This window comes from Pan paniscus, chromosome 1 (genome assembly GCF_029289425.2).
Source record: "Pan paniscus chromosome 1, NHGRI_mPanPan1-v2.0_pri, whole genome shotgun sequence".
NCBI classification, from domain to species: Eukaryota; Metazoa; Chordata; class Mammalia; order Primates; family Hominidae; genus Pan; species Pan paniscus.
Genome location: NC_073249.2, coordinates 197,928,488 through 197,954,706, shown reverse-complemented (window position 1 = coordinate 197,954,706; position 26,219 = coordinate 197,928,488). Strand labels below are relative to the sequence as shown.

Sequence of the window (26,219 nt, the reverse complement as noted above, 5' to 3'; positions counted from 1 at the left end):
TCCCGAATTCCAGAATCCGAACTTGGGGTCCAAAGGAGTCTGGGCATCTTAAAGTTCAGGGTGCAGGGAGGGGCGTGGGAGTCTGGAGAGGGGGTCCGGGAGCTCGGATCCGGAGCTAGACACGTCCGGGTCCGGCCGGTCCTGGCTGTCTGGGGCGGGGGTCCTGCATTCGGTGTCCGCGGGAGAGTCCCTGCAGGTCGGCGCAGCCCCCGGCCGCCCCCTAGCCCCGCCTTGCCCGGCCCCGCATGCTCCTGCCGGGCCCGCAGCAGCGCTGGAGCGGGCTGGCGGCTCGCAGCTGGAGGGGGCTCCGGGGCCTGGAGCCCCGCGCCCCGCTCCGGCCCTTACGTAACTGACTTTGAGTTTCCGGACCCAGGGACCGACCCGCCAGCTGGGGCGCCGGCTGTGCCCGCCAGGGTGGCCCCCCCGGCCGCCGCGCCAGCCCCACACCCTCCCTGCCAGGCTTGGTCTAGGGGACTTCCCTCTGTCTGGGTCTCCCGGGTCTCTCTGTCCGGTTCAGGCTCCGGTTCCCTCTCATCTCTGGGTTCCCTGTATCTGTCATCTGTCGTCTCTGTTTTGCTGTCTCTTCCTGTCTCTGTCCTCTGTCTTTCCTCAAGAATTGTCTCGCCCTCACCTACACTTCCCGGCAGGCCCCACCTCTTCAGGGTGGGACAGGACCCCTCCTCTCCAGCTAGTTGGAGGCAGGGACCTGTCCAGACCAACCCGAGCCCGAGCTCGCTCCAGGAGTGGGGAGGAGAGAGGAGGGTTGGGGAAGATGATTCTAGGACCCTTAGCTCCTGGGTCCGGGAACGGACGACCCCTTCTCCGCCTCTGGAGCCCTTTCCTCCAGAAGGAGGAGGCTTGGACAGAACCTGGCTGGGGCTGGGCTTAGGGCAACTGGGAGTCCCTGTGAGAGCTGCCTAGTGTCTCGTCAGGGTCAGGTCCTCAGCTATTGAAGGAGAGCGGGAGGGGCTGGGGAGGGGCCAGAGCCCTGGCACGCGCCCCGGAGCTTCAGCAAGCTCCCTACCTCCACCCAGTTTCAGGCCTGGAGGATGGTCTTGGCAAGAGGCTGGGTGGGGAAGGGATCTGCAGGAGGAGGCTCAAGGGACTTCTGCATGTTGGGGAGGAGGGTGGAGATAGAATGACAGACCCGCAAGTCTAAGGAGCACCTACTGGGAACACTCCCTGCCTTGAAGGCTCTCCGGGGTGTCAGACAGACACTTCGGAAATAACTGTAAATAAGGCGTTAAAGCAGGTGTGAGGTGGGAATATTATTTCTTCTTTTTTTTTCTTTTGAGACGGAGTCTCGCTCTGTCGCCCAGGCTAGAGTGCAGTGTCGCGATCTCGGCTCACTGCAAGCTCCGACTCCCGGGTTCACGCCATTCTCCTGCCTCAGCCTCCCGAGTAGCTGGGACTACAGGCGCCCGCCACCGCGCCCGGCTAATTTTTTGTATTTTTAGTAGAGACGGGGTTTCACCGTGTTAGCCAGGATGGTCTCGATCTCCTGACCTCGTGATCCACCCACCTCGGCCTCCCAAAGTGCTGGGATTACAGGCGTGAGCCACCGCGCCAGGCCGGGAATTATTAATTCTAAGCCAGGAGAAACTTTGCGCAAGGAGGTAGGAGGTTTGAGAAGAAAGGGAGCCAGAAGCTGAAGGGAGCAGAGGGAGGGAGGAAAGGGGACATCCAGTGCCCAGTAGGCTCTGCACACAGCAGAACTGGGTTGAATCCTGACCCTTCCACTTTCCTGCTGTGTGATCCTGCATGAGTCACTTCACCTCTCTGAGTCCCAGGCTTGTACTTTGTCAATAATCCGGACCTTGCAGGCACAAGCAGCATCAAATAGGCAATGTGTATGCAGACCAGAACGGTAGCTGGTCTGATAGCCGCCAGTAGTGTGTTTTAAGAAGGGAATGGAGTGGGGAAGCCCTGAGGTTTCTGCTGTATGTATAGGAGAGCCAGGCACCACCTGCCAGGTCTCAGCAACATGGGGCATGGGTGGAGTGCCTGGGTGTATGGGTGATACTCATTGAGGCCACACTGGCTGTCTCCTGATTGGCCCATCCCTCTACCTCCTAGACCAGGGCTGGCCTCCCTCCTGTAGGCTCCAGGTGCCAACAGAAGCTCCCACCCAGGCCGCCTTACTCCCCAGACGAGTGCGGGTAGAGCCCTGTCAGGGCAGGGCCAGCACCCTCTCTGCAGAATGGACCATGGCCAGGAGACTGGCTGGCCGTGCTGGGCAGGAACATCCGTCTGGCTAGGAAGATGCTGACGCTGTGCAGGCCCCATGGAGGTCCAGACCTCTGTTGGCTGGGGCTGGGCCCAGCTGATGGAACCTAGGCTGCAGGGTGAGACAGAGGCTGAGGTGGTGGGAGTGAGGAGGGGAGGTGCAAGGAGGGACTCCTGGAGAGGAATCCTGAGCCCAGGTGTGGAACCAAACCGAGCTTCATTCGGTTATTCTCTAAGCCTTTCTTGAGCACGTACTGTGCACCATATACAGGTCTGCCAGCCACAGACCTGAACAGGATACTCACAGAGGGCTCACCACAGAGTTAGGGTGTCCTGAGATTTGTTAGGGGTTTGCAGAATGGGCCTGTATGACAGTTCCTGGGGATAGGGGAGTTCAGAATTTTCCCAGGGCCTTAGATTCTGATATTTTATTTTATTTTTATTTTATTTTATTTTGTTTTTTTGAGACAGAGTCTCACTCTGTTGCCCAGGCTGGAGTGCAGTGGCATGATCTCAGCTCACTGCAACCTCCACCTCCTGGATTCAAGCGATTCTCTTGCCTTAGCCTCCTGAGTAACTGGGATTACAGGCTCCTGCCACCATGCCTGGCTAATTTTTTTATTTTTAGTAGAGATAGGATTTTGCCATGTTGGCCAGGGTGGTCTCGAACTCCTGACCTCAGGTGATCTGCCCACCTCGGCCTCCCAAAGTGCTGGGATTACAGGCGTGAGCCACCGTGCCTGGCTGATTCTGATATTTATTAAAGGGAGTGGGATTCCACTCCTTTATAGTCTGCAGGCTAGTCACTTTGCTCCCTGGGTTTCAGTTTCCCTTTCTGTGAAATGAGTAGGGGAGATAAGTCTAAAGTCTCTATGAGTCTTCCAGCGCCTATTACTATAGCCTCGGGACCTAGTTTGGGACTTAGTCTACCCCCTACTCTCACCCCATGTGAGGGGATAGGATGGAGCAAGATGAAGGCTGAGTATGACGGGCCCACAAGTCCTGTTCTTGGCCTGTGTTCTCTAATCATAATTACAGCCACTGCCTGTTAAGCACTTACTATGCACAGCATTCTGTTCTAAGCCTTTAATATGCTGCATTAACTCATTCAATCCTTACAATCTCATGAGGGAAATATTATCGTTGTTTTGCAGGAGTTTAGGGAGCTGAACAGACTTGACCAAAGTCACAAAGCTGGGAAGTGGCCGAGCTGGGATTTGAACTTAGGTTCAACTCCAAAGCCCAGACCTAACTAAGAGTGGGAGCCTCCACCCCACGGGTACTGAGGTGCCCACATTACTCAGCCCTTACCTGTGGAACTGTTTGACCCCTGCTGGAGCAAGCTCTGAGCTCTGGGATCTTGAGGCTGGGGAACTGGGGAACAAGCTGTGCTGCCTCTGTTGGGTGGCCCCTGGGGCCAGCATAGAGAGAAAGGGGCAGAGGGAGCAACCTCCAGGTCAGCCAGGGCCCACTAGGGGTTTCCCCAGAGGGGCAGCCCCACCCAGCTACTGCCCAGGTGCAAGACTGGGCACTGAAAGGCAACCTTGGGTATGTGGCCAACTTTGGACCTCAGTTGCCTCATCTGTAAAGCATGGACTTAAATGAGTGTAGACACTCCTTGACCCCTGGGTTAGTGGCTGAGGTCAGCAATAGGATAAAGGGTTAGAGGAGGGCTTGGAGTGACAGTGACTGAGTCTGTGAAGGAAGAGTTTGGGTCAGGAACATCTTGGATCTTGGGCCAGCTGTTTGATAGCTATTTCAGAGGAAGAGACTGAGGTTGGAGAGGTTCAAAGGCTTGTCTGGGGCTGTTCAGCCAGTACCCCAGAGACTGAAGGGAAATAAACCAAGGGAAAACCCAGAGAACAAAATCCAGGCAGATATGAGCTAGAATCCTGGGTTGGCCACTTAACTAGGCTTGGAGGTGTGAAGTGGCACCCCTGAGGACACACGAGAGTCCCTTCACCTAACTGTCCTCATCTTTAAAGTGGGAATAGTAACAATTTCTCCTTTGTCCACTTCCTGGGTTGTTGTGAAGGTTAAAGGAGATGAGGCATTTGTAAAATCAGGTGAGAATGTGGTTGCTGGTCATTTTTCAGTCCAAAGCTGCAGTTCCGGGTTTGTGTTTGTGGTGGTGGGAGCATTTCTGACAGCTCCTCTGTTGAGATGCTTTATCCAGGAGCTGTGCTGGAGAGAAGCCCTAAGAATAACGCCACCGGCCGGGCATGGTGGCTCACACCTGTAATCCCAGCATTTTGGGAGGCCAAGGTGGGCGGGTCACCTGAGATCAGGAGTTCGACACAGCCTGGCTAACACGGTGAAACCCCGTCTCTACTAAAAATACAAAAAATTAGCTGGGCATGGTTGGTGGCAGGCGTCTATAATCCCAGCTACTCGGGATGCTGAGGCAGGAGAATCACTTGAACCGAGGAGGCGGAGGTTGCAGTGAGCCAAGATCGTGCCACTGCACTCCAGCCTGGGCAATAAGAACAAGACTCCATCTCAAAAAAAAAAAAAAAAAAAAAAGAATAACACCACCATTTATTGCACAGTTGCCGGTACCAGGCATTGTACTCAACTTCACCTCTCATTGTATCATTAACCCCCTACAGCAACTTTGTCAGGTAGGTGGTACCCCTCACCCATGCTGGGTGCCTCCAAAACCCATGCCGACAGCCCCTGTAATGATAGTAGCAAACGCTTCTGAATGGTTTACTGTGTGCCAAGCATCCTTCCAGACGTGTTACATGTATTGACCCATGTTAATCCTCACATCAACCCTGTGAGGTGGATACTAATACTATCTCCAGTTTGCAGATGAATAAATGAGGCATAGACAAGTAAAAACGAGGCCAGGTGTGGTGGCTCAAGCCCATAATCCCAGCACTTTGGGATGCCGAGGTGGGCAGATCACCTGAGGTCAGGAGTTTGAGACCAGCCTGACTAATATGATGAAACCCCATCTCTACTAAAAATACAAAAATACACGGTGGCATGCGCGTATAATCCCAGCTACTTGGGAGGCTGAGACAGGAGAATCGCTTGAACCAAGGAGGCGGAGGTTGCGCCATTGCACTCCAGCCTGGGCAACAAGAGGGAAACTCTGTCTCAAACAAACAAACAAATAAACAAAACAAAACAAAACAAATGGCCCCAATGTCACAAAAGGTAGAGCCATAAATAGTGAAGTCAGGATTTTCCCAGGTTCTTTTTTTTTGAGACAGAATCTTACTCTGTTGTCCAGGCTGGAGTGTAGTGGTGCGATCTTGGCTCACTGCAACCTCTGCCTCCCAGGTTCAAGCAATTCTTGTGCCTTAGCCTCCTGAGTAGCTGGGATTATAGGCACCCACCACCATGCCAGGCTAATTTTGTATTTTTGGAGAGACGGAGTTTCACCATGTTGGCCAGGCTGGTCTCAAACTCCTGGCTTCAAGTGATTTGCCTGCCTCGGCCTCCCAAAGTGCTGGGATTACAAGTGTCAGGTTCTTTTATTCTGAGATAGGGTCTCACTCTGTCGCCCAGGTTAGAGTACAATGGGGTGATCACGGCTCACTTCAGCCTTGACCTCCTGGGCTCAAGGGAGCCTCCTACCTAAGCCTCCTAAGTAGGTGGGACTCCACCACACCCACCTAATTTTCGTATTTTTTGTAGAGATGGGGTTTCCCCATGTTGCCTAGGCTGGTCTTGAACTCCTGAGCTCAAGCAAAACTCCCACCTCAGCCTCCCAAAGTGCTGGGATTATAGGTGTGAGGCACCGTGCCCGGCTGGCCCAGGTTCTTAAAGTCTCCTCCTTGACACAATCATCACAGTTGTAATTCAGTAGTTATTTACATGATTGTCTCCTCACTGCATTGTAAGCTCCATAAGTACAGGGGCCATGTCTGTCTTCTTCAGGCTGTATCCCCAACACCTGGCACACAGCAGGTGCTCAGTTAATGTTTGTTCACAGGGACGCTGCTGCCTCTAGTGGGCTGGGCCCTGGAGGCCTGATGAGCTGAGGGTGGATTATCAGATTATTGCTGACTAGGGCGTCTGCCCCAGCAAGACCCCAGAGGCAGAGGGAGGGCAGGGTTCCCTCCTGGCTCAGGCCCTGGCTGAAGAAGGGGCCCCAAAGGGCTTTTTCTTTGGCTGTGCTGTGTGTCTCACTGCTGTCCTTTTCTTCCATGTGCCACTGCGGTGATGGCTCCACGGCCTCTCTTGGACTGGCTGCGTGACCCCCCGACGGCTGCTTCTGGGTGAGTAATGGTTTGACTTAATGACTGCCACATGAGCTGATTTTAATGCATGTCCTGTGGCTCTGAGGCCACTGGGAGGCGTAAAGAGAGGCCCGGGGGTAGGGGTGGAAATGCTGAGAGAGGGCACTCTGTGATTTTAGGATCCTACCATAAGCAGGGCCTACCAATTAAACACACTGGGTGCTGATTTTTTGGTCACATGATACAATGCAAAGGTCTTTGGGGCAGACTGGGCTGGAATAGAATCCTTTTTCTGTTGCATACAGGTGGGTGATTCTTTGCATCTCAGTTTCACATCTGCAAAATAAGAATATGAATACTTATGGGACACAAGTATATTTGTTCTTTTATTCATGTAAGCCCCACAAGGGCAGGGATTTTTGTTCATCTGTTCACCAGGTGCTGTATCTCCAGCGCCTAGGGTATAGTAGCACGTAGTAGGTGCTCACTGAATGTTTCCAAAGGAATGAAGATATTTATTGACTGTTTATGGTATACCTATCAATGTGCTTTGTATTGGATTAAATGGCTAATGGATATAAAGGGCCCAGCATGATAGGGGCTCAGTGAATGTGAATCCCCTATTTGCTCAATAGACTGTGACTTTCTTGGGGATCAGGGCTCTGGTAAAGTGAGCTCTGGGTCTTCTGAACTTAGTAAGGGGCCAAGTACCAAGCATGTATCAATCAGCACAGAGAGGGGCCTGGCAACTGGACTTCCTGGAGAGGGAGTGACAGAGCCTCTAGTTTTCATCAGAAGAGAGAGGCAGCTGGGAAGATCTGGGGCAGAAATGGGAGGGATGGGGAGGGACTCTGCCTTCTAGTACTGCCACTTTTCCTTGTCCAGGTGTGACCCTGGACAAGGCATGCTCTTCCCTGAGTCTTGGAGACCTCATCTGTGATATACATATCACAACACTTTCCCCGCATAGGTGTGGGAAGGAGTTGATGAGAAGAGCCCACACAGGGCCCCATTTGGTAACTTCCCAGCCCTGGGCTCATTCTGGGATTCTGGGAGGGGACTATGTGTTCCTCTTTCTGGCTCTTTTCTCCTACTTTTAACTGCTCACCCAGCTGGGACTGGAATCCAAGGAGCCCCTGAACTTCCAAGCAGACTGGCCAGGGCCCTGGGATAAGGGCTGGGCTCTGCCTGGTGTGGGAGGAGCTGAGTGGAGGTTCCAGCTCAGCCACTCTCGCTGTGTGACTTGGTTCTGTAACCCCTTCTCTGCCTCGGTTGCCTTACCTGTAAAGTAGGGTTATTAAAAGACAACTCCCTTGAAGAATTGTTTAATTAGAAAATAGGTGGATTAGGCATTATTATCCATAATGCTATTTGGCTCTGGCTGAGGTGACTCTAGGGAGGGCCCTGAAGAATTACATCCCACTGTGGCCCAGGGAGCCTGGGACTCGCTAGTCATCATGTGTATTATTGCAATTTATTGGCTATTTCTTATGGGCTGGGCTGGTTATGTGCTACTTTAGACACATTATCTCATGCATTCCTCCCAGTGACCTAGGAGACCCTCTGAAGCAGGCATTATTATACCCGCTTCACGGCACTGGGTAAGTCAAGTGAGTCACCCAGAATCCCACAGTTCTTTAGGGGTACAGCTGGGGCTCAGACCCAAGCCTGCTCACTCCAGGGCCCAAATTATTATTATTATTATTTTTGGATGGAGTCTCACTCTGTCACCCAGGCTGGAGTGCAGTGGTGCCATCTCGGCTCACTGCAACCTCCACCTCCTGGGTTCAAGCAATTCTCCTGTCTCAACCTCCCAAGTAGCTGGGACTACAGGCGTGCACCACCATTCTTGGCTAATATTTGTATTTTTAGTAGATGGGGTTTCACTGTATTTGTCAGGCTGGTCTCGAACTCCTGACCTCAGGTGATCAACCTGCCTCAGCCTCTCAAAGTGCTGGGATTATAGGTGTGAGTCACCACGCCTGGCCCTAAGGCCCAAATTCTTAGTGTGAAACTCTCATATTTCTCCCAAGGAGGTAGAGTGTACATCTGAATTCTCTTTATCCATCTCCCATGACCAGTACACGGCTGGTGGGAGCTACTGACGTGTTTGTCGGATAAATAAATTCATGCACACACACTGCACCCCCACCCAGGCCTGCTGCTGTAAGAGTTTTAAAGAGAAAAGATAATAGAAAACAGGAGAAGGCTGGACAGCTTGGCGCTTGAGGGTCAGACAGGCCTGACTTTGCATCTTGCATCTATTGTTTGCCAGTTGTGTGACCTTAGGCAAGATATCTAACCTCTTGGAGCCTCAGTTTTCTTACCTGTAAAATGGGGAAAATAAAAGAACCTACCTACCTCTTAGGCTTCTTGTGAGGATTAAATAGTGAGGCACATGGTGAGCATTCAACAAATAGTAGCAATGGTTATTGTTATTATTATAATTATGAATATTATTTGGGGATTATAAAGATGTCCCTCTTGAGACAAAAGAGACCAGGTCTGGGAGGGAACTTCTGGGGACAGGTGGTGGATAGCAGCCTAGTCTGACAGACTCCTGAAGGCATGTGAAGGGAGGGAGGTGGCCTCATGGAAGTAAGAATGTACCTCCCTTTTCTAGTCATCTGCTTTTCCTCTGTGTCAGGCCCTGTGCTGGGCATGGGGCCCAGAGATGAATCTGTGTAGTCCTTCCCCACCTTCCCCACCGGGAGCTCGGAGTCTAGTTGGGAAGAAGATGCAGAAATCACCAACTCCACCTTTATTGAATAGGTGTTCTTATGCAAAGGGCAGGAAAAAAGACATTCCTAGTGGAAGGAACAGCATGTGCCAAGGTACACAACTGCCTGCACTTGGGGGAATGCAGCTGAAGAGACAGGCTCAAGACAATGAATGAGGACTTGACCTATGGCAACGGGGAGTCACTGGATAGTAAGCAGGGAGGGGCAGGGACAGGGGCAGGAGGAACTGTCCAGGTGAGAAATGCCGAGATCTTGGGCTGGGGACTGTGCCATGGGATAAGGAGCAGTGGGCGATGTGAAGTCTGTTTAGGAGGCAGAGCCAGCAGGGCGTGATAATGAACTGCAGTGGCCAGAGAGGAGAGGAGAGGGCCAGAGGGAGATCTTGGGGCCTGGGGCCAATGGGGCCCACTGGGGTCTCTGGCTGAGGGACATATCTGGGAGGAGGAGGCAGAGCTGGGTTGAGGGTAAAAGCCATTCAGCTGCTCTCACTACCTTTCCCCTCAGTTTCCCAGGCAGCAGCTATGTCTGAGCTGGACACTGGGGCAAGGCCTGTGACCACCAGGGCCCAGGGTACCCACTCCTATCTCAGGGGTCCCTTGTGGTGACCCTGGTAGGTCTGGTCGGGATGAGACCTCTTTGGGGTGGGGGCCAGGCAGGAGCTGTGTGGTGCAGAAAAGCCCTGGGTTCTAGACCTACCAGTGTTACTGAGTGTCTGTGCCACCTCAGGAATCACCAGGCCTGGTGGCTCACACCCGTAATCCCAACATTTTAGGAGGCTGAGGCAGGAGGATCACTTGTGCCCAGGAGTTCAACACAAGCCTAGGGAACATGAAGCAACCCCATCTCTACAAAAAAAATACAAAAATCAGCTGGGCATTGTGCATGTGCCTGTCATTCCAGCTACTTGGGAGGCTGAGGTGGGAGGATCCCTTGAGCCCAGGAGGTTAAGGCTGCAGTGAGCTGTGATTGCACCATTATACTCCAGCCTGGGTGACAAAGTGAAACCCCTGTAGGTAGGTAGGTAGGTAGGTAGGAAGGTAGGAACGGAAGGGATGGGGAGGGAAGGGAAGGGAAGGGAAGGGGAGGGGAGGGGAGAGGAGGGGAGAGGAGGGGAGGGGAGGGGAGGGGACAGGAGGGAAGGGAAGAAAGGAAGGGAAGGAAAGGAAGGAAAGAAAGAAGGCACTCCCATCACTCCCTCTCTCTTGCCCTCCTTTTCCTTGCCTTGAAAGTGAGAATAAGAAAACCTGTTTTGCTTGCCTCGAAGATTCAGTGATAAAATACAACTACAGACAGTAAACATTTATTGAGAGCTGACGGGCTAGGTTCTGGGGGCACAAATGTGACTCACTCAGTGTTCCTGCTCCTTAAGGACGAACTGCCATGTGCAGAGTGAGCCCAGGGGAGCAGGTGGTTAACTCAGGGGCATCAAGGGGAAAAGAGCTAGGTTGGGCTTTGAAGGATGCGTAAGAGCTCTCTAGGTAGGCAATGGCAGGAACAACTTTCTAGGTACAGGGAATGGCATGTGCAAAGGCTCAAGCCTGCATACTGTGCTCAGGATAGATGAGCACTGTTGTTGGTGTGGCTGGAGCACAAAGGGAAAGGCTGGCAGTGACAGGAGATGAGGCTGGTCAGGGAAGTAGGGCCCATGTCAGGCAGACCTTTGGGGATGTCACTGGCTCCCCTCTCCTTCCTGCACCCTCACAACTGCCTGTTCTGCTCAGAGAGACAACCAGGGCCTTCCCATGCTGCTCCTCCCCTTGAGTTCCCACCTTCTCCCCTCATCGCCACCACCCCAGCCAGATCAAGTGGCTGCCTCTCTCAGGAGTCAATAACCTGGCTGCCCTGCCAGCCCTGCCACTGAAAAGCCATGTGGCCTCCAGTCACTCACATACCCTGTCTATCTCAGTTTCCACCTCAGTGAAGTGGGAACAGCAGGCTTTCCTCCCAGAGAAGGGCGGAGGCTTCAATGAGATAATCTTCACAAATGGCCTGGCCCAGTGTCTGTATGTATTGGGCACCCATAAACAGGAGCTAATTAAGCCATCATTATTTAGACTCCTCAATCTCCTTGGCCCCACCCACTGCTTCCCCTTTACCTCTCCTGGCAGCCCATTCTAGCCAAGAAAGGAAGGAAAAGATTAAGAGACAAGCCCAAGTCTTCAGAGGGGTGCTGGCCCACTGCCAAGCTGGCTCCCCTCCTGCCCCTTGCCCACCTTGGCCTTGGGCCCCAGGATTCTCAGTCCTGAGGCCTGGGCACTCTCCCACCCCCTGCACTAGATGCCCTGCCCTGGCTGGAGGCCAAAGCCAGCAGCAGCCTTGAAACAGGACACATATTTAGAAAATAGATAGCTTTATTTTTTTTTTCTTCTGGGAGTGGATAAGGAAGCCCTTTTTTTCTGGTGCTTGCAAGAAGAGTGTGATGTTCAGTATTTCTGGAGGTCCAGTGGTCAGGGTAGAGCTGGATCCCTCAGCCTTCTGGATCATGCAACAGACGCTAGCTACCAAGTCCCTTATGGAACAGACACGGACCTCAGATCAAAGCAAGTGTCTGTCAGTGCAAGATCACACAGTAGAAGCCCAGGTCTCCAGACCCTCTGTGCACTGTCTCATAGATGCATGTGGTGCAGTGACCTTGGCTGTCACTTTACCTCTCTGAGCCTCAGTTTTCTGCACTGTAGAGTGGCACTGATTTTACCATAAGGATCGGCAATAATGTACAGAAAGCACCTAGTGAGTCCTCAGTGGCAGGAAGCTACTGTTAGAGCTGCTGCCTCTTAAAAACTTCTTCTGCCCTTCCCCTTCCTGATCTAGGGACTTGGAATATCTGCTATGATTTCTATTGAACAAATGACACCTGATAAGCCAGTTTTAAAGCAGGAGGCTCAGCATCTGTTATGCTTCCCTCCCCTCTTCCCCCTTTCCTGGGACATTCTAGCCCCACCCAAGACAGTTTCCCTTCTGCAGCCTCCGATGATGCCACTGCAGGCACTCAAGAAAAGCAGAGTAGGAAGGGCCCCATGCCATCCAGGCTTAGGCTGGGGGGAAAGTGATGGACTGTGAACTCCTTGGAACCATCCTCGGGAGCTAGGATGACTTGAAGACTTCCACAGATGCTGGGAAATAGGCCTAAAAGAGAAAACCTGGTTCACAGCCCCAAAAATGGTAGAGTGGAAGGAACACCAGCCCTCCTAGCTCTCCACACTGTGAGATCTTGGGCAAATTACCTACCCTTCCTGAGCCTTCATTTTCTGATTTAAAAAAGGAAGGAGATGGATTGAGGTCAGAGGTTTCTACTAATACTACAGGATTAAAAGTAGGGATTTGTGAGCAGAGAGACTTTGGTTTAAATCCCAGCTTCACCCCTTACCAGCTGTGAGACCTCTAGCAAGTTGTTTTACCTAAGTGAGCTTCAGTTTTTTCCCCTATAACATGGGGAAAATATTAGCATCTTCTCATAGGATTACTTAAGGGCTAAATTAAATAATTTGTATGAAGTACTCAGTCCGTAGCTGACAGACATGTTGGAATTATTATTGTTGTTTTTGTCATTGTTATTCTATGATCGGTAGAGATAATAAGAAGTCATAAAAGAGCTCATTGAGAAGGAAGGACTTGAGAAATGTACAGGATTGATTGAGTTATTCATTCATTCAATAAATATTTAGAGTTTCCACAGATAGGCCAGAGACTAGCAGCAGAAAGGTGGAGTCAGACAGAGCTGCCTATTCTAGCTGTGTGATGTGGGATCATTTACTTATTCTTCTTTTTTTTTTTTTGAGATGGAGTCTCCTTCTATCACCCAGGCTGGAGTGCAGTGGCATGACCTCGGGTTACTGCAACCTCTGCCTCCCAGGTTCAAGCAAACCTCCTACCTCAGCCTCCCAAGTAGCTGGGGATACAAGCATGCACCACCATGCTAGGCTAATTTTTGCATTTTTAGTAGAGATGGGGGTTTCACCATGTTGGCCAGGCTGGTCTTGAACTCCTGACCTCAAGTGATCTGCCCCTCTCAGCCTCCCAAAGTGCTGGGATTACAGGCATGAGCCACTGTGCCTGGCTGGATCATTTACTTCTCTTCTCTTGGTCTCATGCCTTTGTTTGTAAAATGGTGAGAATAGCGGGCAAAATGTTACCTCCCGGGCTGTCCTGAGGCTAAAGAGAGTTTAAGTGCACTAGTCTGTCTGTGTCTGATTCCTTTCCCACTAGGCCCCTCAGCTGTTAATGACTAGAGGCATGATCCCAGGCAAGTCCGTCAAGCACACTTCCACCCCAGGGACTTTGCACTTGCTAGTCCTTTGGCCCAGAACACTCTACCCCCAAACACTTTTGTAGCTTGTTCTCTCATCTCTTTAAATTTTTTGTTTAAATGTCACCTTCTCAATAAGACCTTTCCTATCTTTTTATTTATTTATTTATTTTGAGACGGAATCTCGCTCTGTTACCCAGGCTGGAGTGCAGTGGCGAGATCTCAGCTCACTGCAAACTCCGCCTCCCGGGTTCATGCCATTCTCCTGCCTCAGCCTCCCGAGTAGCTGGGATTATAGGCGCCTGCCACCAAGCCCGGCTAATTTTTTGTATTTTTAGTAGAGATGGGGTTTCACTGTGTTAGCCAGGATAGTCTCGATCTGCTGACCTTGTGATCCGCCTGCCTTGGCCTCCCAAAGTGCTGGGATTACAGGCGTGAGCCACTGCACCCGGCTATTTATTTACTTTTTGAGACAGAGTCTTGCTCTGTCGCCAGGCTGGAGTGCAGTGGCATGATCTCGGCTCACTACAACCTCCACCTCCTGGGTTCAAGTGATTCTCCTGCCTCAGCCTCCTGAGTAGCTGGGACTACAGGCGTGCGCCACCATGTCCAGCTAATTTTTGTATTTTTAGTAGAGACAGGGTTTCACCATGTTGGCCAGGGTGGTCTCGATCTCTTGACCTCATGATCCGCGAGCCTCAGCCTCCCAAAGTGTTGGGATTACAGGCATGAGCCACTGCACTCGGCCTATTTTTATATTATTATTATTACTATTTTGAGATGGAGCCTTGCTCTGTTGCCCAGGCTGGAGTGCAGTGGTGCGATCTTGGCTCACTGCAATCTCCGCCTCCCAGGTTCAAGGGATTCTCCTGTCTCAGCCTCCTGAGTAGCTGGGATTACAGGCACCTGCCACCACACCCATCTAATTTTTGTATTTTTAGTAGAGACAGGGTTTCGCCATGTTGACCAGGCTGGTCTCGAACTCCTGACCTCTGGTGATCCACCCACCTCAGCCTCCCAAAGTACTGGAATTACAGGTGTGAGCCACCGCACCCAGCCTCCTGACTTCTTACTTAAAATTGTAACACCTTTCTGTCCTCTAACCTTAGCACTGTCTGCTTATTTTTATCCATAGCACTTATGACTCTTTGACATACTGTATTTTATTATTTGTTTATTGTCTCTCCCCCCATTGGAATGTAAGCTCTATGATGATGGTGATTTTTGTCTATATTATTCAGCGTTATATCCCTTGTACCTAGAACAGTGCGTGGTGCATAGGAAGTGCTCAGTAAATATTTGGGGTGTAAACTGATGACTATATGAAGCCTATTCTCTCTGGATCTAGGAATATTTTGAGCACACAGTAGAATCTCAATAAATGTGTGAATGAGAGAAAAAGTGAGTGGTCATCATCCTTTCCATTTGTCAGATCATACTTTAGCTGGGTCAACCCTGAGGCTCTTTTGCTTCTGATTGCTTCTGATATTTTCTGCCAGGGCATCAGTTTCAATTGGAGTGCCCAAATCTTTTGTTCCGGAGCCTGAGCTTTGCAGAATTTCTAGTTGGGGCTGTTTGGCTGTTGGGTCCGCAATGGTTATTATGTCATTATTGGTAATTAGCACTTAGGCCTAGAGGATTGAGCTTTTTGTTTTTCAGCAGAAATCATAGCAGAGAGCTGTGCTAGACACTGGGAGCCAGGCTTGGAGCAGCTTCCTCTGGAACTTTCCCCTTCCCAGCTTGGGGTCCATGATTTAGGGAGACCAAGACAGAGGTGCCCAAAGCTAGGGGCACATGGGTCACCAGCTCAACTGCTATTTTCCCCGGACAGTATCCTGCAATGTTTTCCCACAACACCCCTGGGTCTCTATGCCTGGCCTGGTACAGAGGGGGTTCCTCACACCTTCAGGGGAGCTAGGTGTAGGGTTTCCAAATATCCAGTGGACAGGGGCATTTTCTGATGCTCAAGATTATAAGTGGAGGAAATTATCCTGGGTTTGAGACTCAGGAGCCTGAGCTTAAGTGGCTGTGTAGCTACTGACTTGCTGTGTGTTCTTAGGCATGTCACTGCCTCTTGTTGGGCCTCAGCTTTCTCACCTGTCAAACAGAGATAAAGACGCCTACTTGACCTCACTAGGGAAGAGAGGCAAGATAGTGTCTTCAGCAAGGAGTTGGGTTCTGGACTCACACACAGCTGGCTTCCCAACCATACCCCTTCCTAGCTGTGTGACACTGGGCAAATCACTTCACCTCTCTGACGTCAGTTCCCAAAGCAATAAAATGGGGCTAAAATAGTACCCACTCTACAGGGTTGTTGTGAGAATTAAATAAGAGAATGCAGTTAAAGTACTTAGGCACTTAGCTGGTACTCTGCACATCTTTGCTGGCATTATGATAATGACCATCATGGAAATGTAGGCAATCTGTAAAAAGAATACTAGCAACAGGGCCAGGCAGATGTGGGTTTGAATTCTAACTCTGATACTTACTAGCTGGGTGATCTTGGACAAGTTTTTCACTTATCTGAGATTCTATTTCTTTTTCTTTTCTTTTCTTTTTCTTTCTTTCTTTCTTTTTGTTTTTTTGAGCTAAGGTCTCACTCTGCTGCCCAGGCTGGAGTGCAGTGGTGTGATCTCAGCTCACTGCAACCTCAGCCTCCTGGGTTCAAGCGATTCTCCTGCCTCAGCCTCTTGAGTAGCTGGGACTAGAGGGGCCCACTGCCACACCCGGCTAATTTTTATATTTTTAGTAGAGACAAGGTTTCACTGGCCAGGCTGGTCTTGAACTCCTGATCTTCAGGTGATCTGCCCACCTCAGCCTCCCAAAGTGCTGGGATTACAGGCATGAGCCACCATGCCTGGCCTGAGACTCTATTTCTTCATCTGTACAATGGAAATTATAGTCATATCTTCCTCAAGGGGGTGTTGTGAAGGTTCAGTGACATATTGTATATAAAACACTTGGTGTAATGGTTGGCACATATTAGCTCCACTTTATAGAAAAGGAAGGGAGGGGAAGTGAATTGCCTGGACTCGCATAGCATCTCAGTGGTGAAGTTCTGATTTGAACCAAGGTCGGCCTGCCTCAAAAGTCCAGTTTTTTTTTGTTGTTGTTTGTTTGTTTTTTGAGACAGAGTCTCACTCTGTTGCCCAGGCTGGAGTGCAGTGGTGTGATCTTGGCTCACTGCAACCTCCACCTCCCGGGTTCAAGCGATTCTCCTGCCTCAGCCTCCTGAGTAGCTGGGATTACAGGCACCCACCACTGCACCCGGCTAATTTTTGTATTTTCAGTAGAGACAGGGTTTCACCATCTTGGCCAGGCTGGTCTCGAACTCCTGACCTTGTGATCCATCTGCCTCACCCTCCCAAAGTGTTGAGATTACAGGCGTGAGTCACCTTGCCCGGCCCAGCTTTTTTTTTTTTTTTTTTAAACTTTTTCTTGCCATCACTCAAGTGTGGGATCATAATGATGGCTGTTATTATAGAGCCACTGGACTCATTCATGCTAGGATCCCCAGTGCCCAATAAATGTGTGATGGATGAAGAAAGGTGGGACCACTGTGTCCCCACTTCCAGGGAGGCTTTTACCTTGAGGTTGAGGATTCTTTCTGGTTGGTTGCTAGCAGATTTAAAATAAAAATCATACTTAGTGTAGTATGGGGCTTTGTAATCTGCAGAACCCTTTGCATTCTCCACATCATTTGACCCTTCTTCCTTTCTTATATTGAAGCTCTAACCTCTAAGGTAATGGCATTTGGAAATGGAGTAATTAATCAGGGAAGTAATTAGGATAAGATGAGATTATGAGGGTGGGGCCCTCATGACAGTATTAGTACCCTTATAAGAAGAGACACCAAGGCCAGGCGCGGTGGCTCATGGCTGTAATCCCAGTACTTTGGGAGGCGGAGGCGGGTGGATTACCTGAGGTCAGGAGTTTGAGGCCAGCCTAGCCAACATGGTAAAACCTTGTCTCTACTAAAAATACAAAAAATTGGCCAGGCGTGGTGGCTCATGCCTGTGATCCCAGCACTTTGGGAGGCCAAGGCTGGTGGATCACGAGGTCAGGAGATCGAGACCATCCTGGCTAACACGGTGAAACCCCATCTCTAAAAATACAAAAAAATTAGCTGGGCATGGTGGGGGGCGCCTGTAGTCCCAGCTACTTGGGAGGCTGAGGCAGGAGAATGGCATGAACCTGGGAGGCGGAGCTTGCAGTGAGCCGAGATCATGCCACTGCACTCCAGCCTGGGCGACAGAACGAGACTCTGTCTCAAAAAAAAAAAAAAAAAAAAATTAGCCAGGCGTGGTGGTGGGAGCCTATAATCCTAGCTCCTTGGGAGGCTGAGGCATGAGACTAGCTAGAACCCGGGAGATGGAGGTTGCAGTGAGGGGAGATTGCACCACTGCACTCCAGCCTGGGCGACAGAGCAAGACTATGTCTCAAAAAGAAGAGACATCAGCTGGGTGCAGTGGCTCATGTCTGGAATCCCAGCACTTTGGGAGGTCCAGGCAAGTGGATCACTTGAGGTTGGGAGTTTGAGACCAGCCTAGCCAACATGGCAAAAACCCCTCTCTACTAAAAATACAAAAATCAGCCGGGCCTGGTGGTACGTGCCTGTAATCCCAGCTACTCGGGAAGCTGAGGCAGGAGAATCGCTTGAACCCGGGAGGTAGAGGTTGCAGTGAGCCGAGATCACGCCACCGCACTCAGCCTGGGCGACAGAGGAAGACTATGTCTCAAAAAAAAAAAAAACAAAAAACCAGAAAGCTTGCTGTCTCCCCACCATGTAAGGACACAGCAAGAAGGTGACCATCTGCCAGCCAGGAAGAGCACCCTCAGCAGAACCTGGCCATGCCTGATCTCTGACTCCAGCCTCCAGAACTGTCAGAAAATAAATTTCTGTGTTTAAGCCACCGAATCTATGGCATTTTGTTGTGGCAGCTGAGCTGATGAAGGGTAGGTGACTTGCCTGGAGTCATACAGCGAATTTATTGTGGAACTAAGGCTGCAACTTATTTGCAGTCTCTCTTATGACTTCTCTCTTTCTTTTTCTTTCTTTCTTTTTTTTTTTTTTTTGAGACGGAGTCTTGCTCTGTTGCCCAGGCTGGAGTGCAGTGGCGCGATCTCGGCTCTCTGAAACCTCTGCCTCCCAGGTTCAAGTGATTCTCCTGCCTCAGCCTCCAGAGTAGCTGGTACTACAGGCGCCCACCACCACGCCCGGCTAATTTTCTGTATTTTTAGTAGAGATATGGTTTCGCCATGTTGGCCAGGCTGGTCTCGAACTCCTGGCCTTAACTGATCCACCTGCCTCGGCCTCCCAAAGTGTTGGGATTATAGGCGTGAGCCACTGTGCGTGGCCCCAATTTCTCAATTTCTTCCCCACTAAAGTGCTCCCAGTCACCGGAAGTCTTGGAAACTGAGGTTAGTCAAATGCTGGCTGGCCGGCTCAGAACCTGTCCTATAGTAGCAGCTTTGGAGGGTCTTGGAGCAAGTCAAACCTGGCAATTTCTGTGCCCCCAATACCCCTGCTTCCTTATATCTCCCCTTCTGCCCTGTCCCTCTGTCAAGTGAGGGTTGGGCCAGGCTGACTTTACCAGTTTTAGAAGACTGTCAGCTAGTAGGTGGCACAGAGCCTGTTTCTTGGAAAACCCTCTACGCCTTGAGGGTTCCCTCCCCTAGTAAGAGAGAATTAGTGGGTTAAGGCTGAGTGAGCTGAGGCTTTGCTGGATCAGGGTCATTAGGCTCATTCCAGCTGGTAAGAGAATAGGGTTGGAGAGGGTCATGGGAGGCCAGATCAGTGGGTCTCTCCCTGAATGTCCCAGGGCTATTATCAGAAGTAGTCAGGACAGCCTTTCCCTGAGGTCTTGGGACAGATATTAATATTACTCATTCACATCATTTCCAAAGTGCTTTCCTGAGAGTGCTTTCCTGAAAGCAGTACATAGTAGAGGACAGTGGCATCAGACAGACCTAGTTTAAGCTGCGATGTTAGGCAAATCACCTAACTTTTCTTTTTTTTTCTTTTTTTTTTTTTTTTGAGATGGAGTCTCGCTCTGTTGCCCAGGCTGGAGTGCAGTAGTGCGATCTCAGCTCACTGCAAGCTCTGCCTCCCGGGTTCACGCCATTCTCCTGCCTCAGCCTCCTGAGTAGGTAGCTGGGACTACAGGCACCCGCCACCACACCCAGCTAATTTTTTTGTATTTTCAGTAGAGACGGGGTTTCACCATGTCAGCCAGGATGGTCTCAATCTCCTGACCTCATGATCTGCCTGCCTCTGCCTCCCAAAGTGCTGGGATTACAGGCGTGAGCCACCGTGCCTGGCCTTTTTTTTTTTTGAGATGGAGTCTCACTCTTGTCACCCAGGCAGGAGTACAGTGGTGCGATCTTGGCTCACTGCAACGTCCGCCTCCTGGGTTCAAGCGATTCTTGTTACTCAGCCTCCCAAGTAGCTGGGATTACAGGTGCCCGTGACCACACCCGGCTGATATTTGTATTTTTAGTAGAGACATGGTTTCCCCATGTTGGTCATGGGCTGGTCTCGAACTCCCTACCTCAGGCGATCCACCTGCCTCGGCCTCCCAAAGTGCTGGGATTACAGGCATGAGCCACTGCACCCGGCCTTCTTTTTTTTTCAATAGAGATGGGGTCTCACCGTTACCCAGGCTGGTCTCAAACTCCTGGGCTCAAGTGATCCTCCTCCCTCAGCCTCCCAAAGCGCTGGGATTACATTACCCCTATGCATTGGGGTTGCTGTGCAGACATGCCAAGAAACAAGGGCCAGAGGGAAGAAGATTGAAATTGTAAAAGTGGACCTGGTGGATGGTTGTTAAGGCATTCCTTGACAACAAGTGAGCCACTGTGCCTGGCCTTTTTTTTCTTTTTTGAGACAGGGTCTTGCTCTGTCACAAAGTGATGAAGTGTGGTAGTGCGATCATGGCTCACTGCAACCTAGACCTCCCAGGCTCCAGTGATCCTCCCACCTCAGTCTCTCAAGTAGCTGGGACCACAGGCAGGTGCCACCATGCTTGGCTATTGTTTTTTTTTCCTAGACTCCAAAGCTAGTGCCAGATTGGCTGATTTTTTAAAAATTTTAATTTTTTTTTGTAGAGATGAGGTCTCACTATGTTGCCTAGACTGATCTCGAACTCCTGGCCTCAAGCAATCCTCCAACCCTGGCCTCCCAAAGTGTTGGGATTATAGGTGTGAGCCCCTGCACAGCCCCTAATTCATCTAAGCTGTAGTTTCTTCAACTGTACTTGAGGCTAATAATATTGCCTAAGTATTACTGTTAAGAAGTTAAGTGCAATAATGATTAAAAAGTACTTACTGTGTGCCTGGCACATAGTAAATACCTCATAAATCTAGTTGTTATGGCTGGGCACGGTGGCTCACGCCTGTAATCCTAGCACTTTGGGAGGCCGAGTCGGGCGGATCACCTGAGGTCAGGAGTTCGAAACCAGCCTGGCCAAGATAGAGAAGCCCCGTCTCTACGAAACACATGAAAATTAGCTGGGTGTGACGGCGGGCGCCTGTAATCCCAGCTGCTCGGGAGGCTGAGGCAGGAGAATCACTTGAACCTGGCAGGCAGAGGCTGCGGCAAGCCGAGATTGTGCCACTGCACTCCAGCCTGGGTTACAGGGCGAGACTCCGTTTCAAAAAAAAAAAAAGTAGTTATTATTATTATTATTATTATTATTATTATTTGAGATAGAGTCTTGCCCTGTTGCCCAAGCTGGAGTGCAGTGGCGTGATCTTGTCTCGCTGCAACCTCTGCCTCCTGGGTTCAAGCCATTCTCCTGTCTCAGCCTCCTGAGCAGCTGGGATTACAGGCGTGTGCCACCACGCCTGGCTAATTTTCATATTTTTAGTAGAGACAGGGTTTCACCATGTTGGTCAGGCTGGTCTCGCACTCCTGACCTCGTGATCCACCCGCCTCGGCCTCCCAAAGTGCTGGGATTACAGGCGTGAGCCACTATGCCTGGCCCAAATATCATTTTTAAGAGAGAAAAATGGGAAACAAACTCAATGTCCAATAGTAGGATTAACTAAATTATGATATATCCGCTTGCTAGCATTGTTAAAAACGATGATACAAATGTTCACAACATATTGTTAAATGAAAAAAGTCAGTTTTAGGCTGGGCCTGGTGGCTCATGCCTGTAATCCCAGCACTTTGGGAGGCCGAGGCAGGCGGATCACCAGAGGTCAGGAGTTCAATACTAGCCTATCCCACATGTCTCTACTAAAAATACAAAAAAAAAAAATTAGCTGGGCGTGGTGGCGGGCACCTGTAATCCCAGCTACTTTGCAGGCTGAGGCAGGAGAATCTCTTGATTCTGGAAGGCAGAGGTTGCAGTGAGCCAAGACTGGGCCATTGCACTCATCCTGGGCTATGGAGTAAGACTCCGTCTCAAAAAAAAAAAAAAAAAGTCAGTCCTAAAATAATATGGTATAAATTTTTAAAAAGCGTTAGGTTGAGACATATGAAATTGTTCACATTTGATCATTTTTAACCTATAAAATCAGCAATTTCATATGACTTAATATATGTACACTGAAAAGTACACAAATAAGAAGCTAGGTACAGTGGCCTGTGCTTGTAATCCCAGCTACTTGGGAGGATGAGGTGGGTGGTTTGCTTGAGCCCATGAGTTCAAAGCTACAGTGAGTTATAATTGCACAGCTGCACTCCAGCTTGGGCAACAGAGTGAGACCCTATCTCTTGAAAAAATAAATAAAAAATAAAATAAATAAAAAAATAAAAATAAGGCCGGGTGCAGTGGCTCACGCTTGTAATCCCAGCACTCTGTGAGGCCAAGGTGGGAGGATTGCTTGACTAGTTTTCATTCAACAGTACTGTTCAGAACACTTTGTTGGTGGGCCCAGCTTTTCAAAGCCCTCTTCAATCTCTTGCCACCCTCCACAACAGACACAGGGCTTCAGGCCAGCTGTGTCCCTAATCCGCCCACGTCCCAGATTTGGGTATGGTTTCCCCGCCCCTCCCCGCTTTCTTCCAATCTCATCTCTACGAGGTCATCTGAGGCCTCATCTACACTCCCTGGCCTTCCCCACTGGTCACCACCTAATTTCACCATCTAATTTCACCCTCTTATGTGCAGCTGGTGTTTGCTTTTGCTTGGGCTCAGTTTGCAGTGGGGAAGGATTAAGACCCTTTCACGCTGTCTTTTTTTTTCTTTTTCTCTTTTGCTTACTGCCCTTGACTGCTCCAGGGGCTAACAGGCAGCTAGCGGGGCCTGTATTCCCTAGGAAGGAACACAAGGGGTAGGGGGTGGGGAGGTAATGGTGGGCTCAGCTGGCAGGCGAGATAGAGATGGTCCTTAGGGACCCCATCCTGGGGCTTGGGGCATAGCACAGCTGCCACCCAGATGTGAGCATGGAGCAGAGCTGTTTCTGCCTTGGAAATTAGCCTCAGAGACGGTGCTTGGGACCTTTACCCTTGGTACCTGATGGCAGTCTCTGCAGGGTGAGCTGGGACTGGATACCTGGTTTGCAGAAGTCTGAGAGGGCAGATGGGCCCAGGAGTAAAGGTAGTTTTTCCACCTTCATATTAGGCATTACTTATACCCCCACATCTTCCTATGTGATAGGCCTGGCAACACTCAGAGATTGGGCACTTAGCCTAACAAGTGAAGATGTGTGTCTAAAATAACAAAAATTCCTCATGTGTGGATAGTACTTTACAGTTTACAAAGCCCTTTCATCTCCAGGCTAAGAATTAAAAGCCAGCACTGGAATTCAGGTCTTTCAGATTCTAAAGCCTGAGTCAATGGATTATGGTGTGTTATTGCATGGCACTCTGAATTTCAGAGTAGTTCATACCTGCCTTGTGTCTAGCCTTTTGCTGTTAGCCTGAGACCTCTACTTATTTGCAGAGTAAGGATTATTAAATGCTACATATTCTTTGCATCCAATTAGATGTGCCATTGGCTAGCACTTCATGGCATAGAGAATACTGGGCTTTCATGAATCTGAATTTGCTGGATAACTTGGTGGTGGTGGAGATGGTAAACCACTGGTAATTGGTCTTCTATACTCATCCTTCAAGGTACCAGATTTTCCTGTCTGATTGGTGAAGGAAGCCTGAGGCACAGAGGTGGTAGGACTAGAACTCTGAATAAAAAGCACAGCTGAACCTGAGGACTTGAGGCAGGAGACCAGAGTATTTAAGAACAGGTGAGGCCAGGCGTGGTGGCTCATGCCTGTAATCCCAGCACTTTGGGATGCTGAAGTGGGTGGATCACCTGAGGCTGGGGGTTCGAGACCAGCCTGACCAACATGGAGAAACCCCGTCTCTATTAACAATACAAAATTAGCCAGGCGTGGTGGCACATGCCTGTAATCCCAGCTACTCACGAGGCTGAGGCAGGAGAATCGCTTGAACCTGGGAGGCAGAGGTTGCAGTGAGGTGAGCCGAGATCGTGCCATTGCACTCCAGCCTGGGCAAAAAGAGCGAAACCCCTTCTCAAAAAAAAACAGGTGCTTCACCCCTCATACACAGAATGACCCTGGCCAAGTCACCTGACCTCACTAAGACTCAGTTTCCTTATATATAAAATAAGGATGTTCATTAACTCATTCAACAAATATTTATTGAGCGTATACTGTTCTGGGAGATGAATACAGATACAGTCCCTTCCTTCCTGAGCTTGCAGTCTAGTGGGTCTAGATTACAGCAATTTATTTGAGAGGCACAATAAATAATAAATATATAGTAGAACGTCAAGTAGGGTAAGTGCTATGAAGCAAATTAAAGCAGGATAAGGGTGTTTGAGTGGAGGCTGTTTTAGATGGTATAGTCAGGTGGTTTTCAAGGGGTTTTATGATGTTTCAAACGGACAATTTACATAACGTGCTCAGCTCAGTGCTGACAACAATTGCATGCTTAACAAATATATTATTATATTTGCCAGTTCCACACCTCTCAGTCCACATTTTAGTCTCTGAATAGTAATAATAATTAACACACATAGATCTTACTATGAGCTAGGCACTGCTCTAAGTCCTTTACATATTTTAACTCATTTAATTCTTTTTTCCTTTTTCTTTTTTTTGAGATGGAGTCTTGCTCTTGTCACCCAACCTGGAGTTCAATGGCATGATCTCGGCTCTCTGCAACCTCCACCTCCTGGGTTCAAGTGATTCTCCTGCCTCAACCTCCGAGAATAACTGAGATTACAGGCGCCTGCCACCAGGCCCAGCTAAGTTTTGTATTTTTAGTAGAGATGGGGTTTCACCATTTGGCCAGGCTGGTCTCGAATTCCTGACCTCAGGTGATCCGCCTGCCTCAGCCTCCCAAAGTTCTGGGATTACAGGCATGAGCCACCATGCCTGGCCTAATTCTTACAGTAACTCTGTGAGGTGGGAACTATTATTATCCTTCTCTCTCCCCCAACCCTCGTTTTTTGTTTTTAGGGATGGAGTCTTGCTCTGTTGCCCAAGCTGGAGTGGAATGGCATGATCCTAGCTCACTGTGGCCTTGAACTCCTGTGCTTGAGCAATCCTCCCACCTCAGCCTCCCACTATAGGTGGGAGTCCCAGCTACTTGGACATATTATCCCCTTTTATGGTGTTGAAAAATGAGGCACGGCCGGGCGCGGTGGCTCAAGCCTGTAATCCCAGCACTTTGGGAGGCCGAGAAGGGCGGATCACGAGGTCAGGAGATCGAGACTAACACGGTGAAACCCCGTCTCTACTAAAAATACAAAAATTAGCTGGGCGTGGTGGTACACGCCTGTAGTCCCAGCTACTCGGGAGGCTGAGGCAGGAGAATCGCTTGAACCCGGGAGGCAGAGGTTGCAGTGAGCCGAGATTCCGGCACCGCACTCCAGCCTGGTGACAGAGCGAGACTCCGTCTCAAATAAATAAATAAATAAAAGAAAAATGAAAATCAAACCATTAGAAAAGGCTGGAGACTAAGAATTGAACCCAGGCAATCTGTTTCCAGAGGCTGTGCTGGGATCGTGAAGGGGCCGTGATTAGATATCAGGAATGTCTAGCTGGCGTCTACAGACTCTGCTGTCAGATGGCCTGGCTTCTTATCCTGTCAGTTCTAAGTCTCTCTGCTTCAGTTTCCTCATCTCTAAAATAGAACACCAGATCCTATCTTACCTTCTAGGTATCATGCTTAAAACAAAAGCCTTCTTTCTGCACTGTGGGTCCGAAGCCTGTTCACAGACCAGCCTAGCAGGGAGTAGGAAGGGTCAAGGGGTCTCTGACACTTCTGGAAGGAAATAAAGACACACTAAGCAATTGTCAGAGCAACCCTCAGTTCATCTGGAGACCAGACCTCGGAAGCTAGGTCTTTATAATGTTGAGATTGCCAGGGGGGAATTAGGAGATCCTTAAATGCAGAAGACAGGTTCAATCTTGGCGTGGTCTCAACACTTAGCTTCCATTTCAGGCCTTACACAGCTGGCACGAGAGGTAAAGTCTCATCGAATGTCAGGGTTGGAAGGGCGCCTAGAGACAGTCAAACTAGTGGATGGGGAAACTGAGGCACAGAGAAGCTGAGTGACTTACCCGAGGTCACTAAGCGTTTAGGGGGAGTCAGTTGGGGTAGCCTGGCTACAGCCTCTAAGCGAGTTACTTCCCTGAGGCTTCCAAATCTCGGCCTCTTACTTGGAAGGAGGAAAGGACCTCACCGTCCAGGGCTCTAGCTGCCTCATGCCCCACGTGGGTGCTGCGGGATCCCGGAACACCCCGGCTCCAGACCGGGTTCGACTTGCGCGTGCGCACACGCGGCCAGCCCCTTGCCTTTTCCTCTCTCTTTTTCGTTCCCCTCTCCTCTCCTTA

At 50.0% G+C, this 26,219-nt stretch overlaps 1 protein-coding gene across 1 annotated transcript in view; it reads left to right on the top strand.

The window, feature by feature from the left end:
- EPB41 (erythrocyte membrane protein band 4.1) overlaps positions 1–26,219 on the top strand; it is a 231,737-nt gene that overhangs the window by 278 nt on the left and 205,240 nt on the right. The window lies entirely within an intron of this gene.